General features: G+C 42.3%; 1 non-coding gene across 1 annotated transcript; it reads right to left on the bottom strand.

Moving 5' to 3' along the window:
* Positions 1-3,161: 3,161 nt before the first annotated feature.
* LOC111542105 lies at positions 3,162-3,243 on the bottom strand. The gene has a single exon (XR_002731448.1). It is a non-coding gene; the product is annotated as a small nucleolar RNA SNORD22 (small nucleolar RNA).
* Between the last annotated feature and the right edge of the window lie 1,161 nt (positions 3,244-4,404).

The following is a 4,404-nucleotide window of genomic DNA, read 5'->3' on the forward strand; positions in this document are numbered from 1 at the left end:
TAGCTTATGATAATCATGAAGTAACTTGGTCAGATTAACCTTCCTAAAGATAGAAATTATAAAATTTGGACAAACTTTTTTATTTCATTTTATTTACTTATTTATTATTATTTTTTTGAAATGGAGTCTCACTGTGTCGCCCAGGCTGTAGTGCAGTGGTGCAACCTCAGCTCACTGCAACCTCCGCCTCCCGGGTTCAAGCAATTCTGCCTGCCTCAGCCTCCTGAGTACCTGGGATTCCAGGCACCTGCCACCACGCCCAGCTAGTTTTTGTATTTTTAGTAGAGATGAGGTTTGTTGGCCAGACTGGTCTCGAACTCCTGACCTCAGGTGAAAAAGAATAACTGAACTTTAAGATAGATCAATAGATTAATCTGAAGAACAAAGAGAAAAAAGATTGGAGAAAAAAATAGCGCCTCAGAGACCTGTAGGAAAATATTAAGTGGTCTAACTTATTGTAATTGGAGTTCCAGATGGAGGAGAGAGAGAACGGGACATAAAAATATGTGAAGAAATAATGGCAAAAGCTTCCCAGATTTGGAAAGACATACGTTTACTGACTGAAGAAGCTCAAGCAGCAGCAAGCAGTATAAATATAAAGAAAACCACTTAGGCAGAGTCATGGGCAAACTGCTAAACTTAAATAAAGCAAAAGTCTTCAAAGCAGCCTGGGAAAATGACATATTACATACCAGGTAACAATGATACAAATGATAGCCAACTTCTTATTAAACACTATGGAAGCCAGCAGAACATAGAATACATTGAGGCTGCTAGGAGTTAAAAACTGTCAATTCAGAATTCTATATCCAGTGAAACTGTCTTCAAAAATGAAGGTGGGCCTGGCACAGTGGCTCACACCTGTAATCCCAGCATTTTGGGAGGCCGAGGCAGGAGGATCGCTTGAGCCCAGAAATTTGAGACCAGCCTGGGCAATATAGTGAGACTGCATTTCTGGGAAAAAAAAAAAAAATGAAGGTGAATTCTAAATCTGTTAAAGACCATCTGTGAAAAACTCAGTAACACTCCACTTAATTCAGCGAAAAACTGAATGCTCTTTCTCCCTAACATTGGAAACAAAGGAAGAGAAAGTCTGTTCTCACCTCTTCTATTCAATGTTGTACTAAAGGTCTATCCAGAGTGATTAGGCAAGAAAAAGAAATAAAAGGCATCCAGAGGAAAAGAGGAATAAAAGCTATCTCTATTCACGGAAAAAATGGCTTGTACAAGAATACGCAACTAGAATAAATAGGGTGACTATAGTCAATAACTTAATTGTATATTTTTAAATAATATAATTGGATTATTTGTAGCTTAAACGATAACTGCTTGGGATGGTTACCCCATTCTCCATGATGTGCTCATTTCATATTGCATGCCTGTATCAAAACATCTCATGTACCCTAGAAATATATTCACCTACTATGTACCTACAAAAATTTTTTAAAATTTAAGAAAACACTAAAAAAAAGGAATAAGTGACTTTCACAAGGTTGAAGAATACAAGAGCAATATAAATCAATTTTATTTCTTTCACTAGCAAGGAACTTTCCAAAAATAAAATACATAAAACAATTACATTTGAAATAGCATCAAAAGGAATAAAATACAGTCTGACTTATGATGGTTCAACTTACAATTTTTCAACTTTACAATGGTGCAAAAGTGATGCAGTCAGTAGAAACCATACTTTTGAGTACCCATAAAATCATTCTGTTTTCCACTTTCAGTACAGTATTCAATAAATTAAATGAGATAGAAAGCCATGGGTGGGGAGATGCTGGAGTGGAAGCTTGGCAGGAAGTGAGATTGGTGCCTGGCAGATGAGGCCATGATGATAAGTACTAGTTTTGAATTAGCCTTCCTTCCTTCCCTCCTTCCCTCCCTCCTTTCCTGCCTCCCTCCCTCCTTTTTGACTGAGTTTCGCTCTTGTTGCCCAGGCTAGAGTGCACTGGTGTGATCTCAGCTCACTGCAACCTCTGCCTCCTGGGTTCAAGCAATTCTCCTGCCCCAACCTCTCGAGTGGCTGGGATTATAGGCATGCACCACCACGCCCAGCTAATTTTGTATTTTTAGTAGAGATGGGGTTTCTCCATGTTGGTCAGGCTGTTCTTGAACTCCCGACCTCAGGTGATCCGCCCACCTCGGCCTCCCAAAGTGCTGGGATTACAGGCGTGAGCCACCACGCCTGGCCTACTTACCTTCTTTAAAAGATGAGTGTGGCCATTAGCCTTCAGTTCTGGCATCGGATTAGGAAAGGCTTACTCCAACTATCAGCATGATTTCCAGGTCCCTATCATCTACATGGAAAATATGTCAAAGAGCAGGAGCAGTGACTTCACCTGACAACATCCTAGTGGGAGGAAAAGAGAAACTGTGCTTATTCCTCAGGAATACTGAAGTGTCCTGGAGTAAACTGACATTCTTCTGTAACAGTGTTATTAAAAAAAAAAAAAAAAACACACAGGCTGGGCACAGTGGCTCACACCTGTAATCCCTTCCCACCAAAATCCACCACCTTGGGGTGGGTGGATTGCTTGAGGCCAGGAGTTCGAGACCAGCTTGGCCAACATGGTGAAACCCCATCTCTACTACAAATAGAAAAATCAGAGCTGGGCGTGGTGGCTCACGCTTGTAAACCCAGCACTTTGGGAGGCTGAGGCGTGTGGATCACCTGAGGTCAGGAGTTGGAGACCAGCCTGGCCAACATCGTGAAACCCCGTCTCTACTAAAAATACAAAAATTAGCCAGGCATGGTGGTGCATGCCTGTAATCCCAGCTACTCAGGAGGCTGAGGCAGGAGAATCGCTTGAACCTGGGAGGCAGAGGTTGCAGTGATCTGAGATCACGCCACTGCACTCCAACCTGGGCAACAGAGTAAGACTCTGTCTCAGAAAAAAAAAAAAAAAAAAAAAAATATATATATATATATATATATATATAAAGTTCTTATTGGATTGGAAAATATAAATGTACACAATATTTAACACTATGTAACCTAAGAGCAAAAGGTTGCTATTATAAAACCAGTTAAATATTTAAACAGATACCTACCATTTTTTATACACCTTGTTCTTTACTCAGACCTGGAAAAAATAAAATCAATGTTTTCAACAAGTGATGATTACTCCCTTTCTTTGTATAGAAATCTTTATCATCCCTCAGACAGTTCCTTCTAGAACAAATCTTCCTCTTTTCCGCCAGCCAGTCCCAGTGGGTTCACCTTTATAGGCTCCAGGAATATATATATCGGCCAGGTATGGTGGTGCACGCCTGTAATCCCAGCTACTCGGGAGGCTAAGGCACAAGAATCTCAAGGGAGATCTTCCCAATGAGCAGCACAAGAATTGCTTAAACCTGGGAGGCGGAGATTGCAGTGAGCCAAGATGGTGCCACTGCACTCCAGCCTGGGTGACAGAGTGAGACCCTGCCTCCAAAAAAAATAAAATAATAAATAAATAAATAAATACAAATTTAATCAAAGTGCAAATTCATACACTGAAAACCAAAAAACGCTGTGAAATTGAACGAGATCCAAATTAAAGGAAATTCATGGTGGGGTGTGGTGGCTCACACCTATAATCCCCGCACTTTGGGAGGCCAAGGCAGGCAGATCACGAGGTCAAGAGATCGAGACCATCCTGGTCAACATACTGAAACCCCGTCTCTACTAAAAATACAAAAATTAGCTGGGTGGAGTGGCACATACCTGTAATCCCAGCTACTCAGAAGGCAGGAGAGTTCTTGAACCAGGGAGTTGGAGGTTGCAGTGAGCCAAGAACGCAGCACTGCACTCCAGCCTGGGTTGGACTTGGCTAGTTGATGTCAGCCACCTATCGACTTCTTGGAACTGGCACAATGAGCATATGAATCGAGCAGCCACAGTGGCAGAGGTGGAGGCTATGCATGTCCTCCTACTTGCTAAAACTGATTTAACAACTACTGTCTCTGAAACCTCAACTAAACACTGACAGAGACCAACAGTGAGCTCCCAATGTTGCACTGTTTCTTCAGAAGACTACTAGGCCACTTCACAGCAAGTTGACAACATTGGGCTTCTTTCATCGTAGAAGGGCCAGTGCTTTGTTCTCACGTGAACAGATTTACTTTTTCTGGGTAAGGGTTTGACTCTTCTGCCCTTAGAGCTTCAGTCACCATCACTACCTGGGGACTTAGAAAGGAGCGTGAAACTTGCAGGCTGCTCTGACCAACATCAAGAAGGTTCCAGCCAGGCTCTGTGGCTCACGCCTGCAATCTCAGCACTTTGGGAGGCTAAGGTGGATAACTTGAGCTCAGGAGCTCGAGACCAGCCTGGGCAACACAGAGGGACCCTATCTCTACAGAAAACTTTAAAAATTAGCTGGGCGTGGTGCTGCACATCTGTAGTCCCAGGTACTTGGGAGG

This window comes from Piliocolobus tephrosceles, chromosome 10 (genome assembly GCF_002776525.5).
Source record: "Piliocolobus tephrosceles isolate RC106 chromosome 10, ASM277652v3, whole genome shotgun sequence".
In the NCBI taxonomy this organism is placed as follows: Eukaryota; Metazoa; Chordata; class Mammalia; order Primates; family Cercopithecidae; genus Piliocolobus; species Piliocolobus tephrosceles.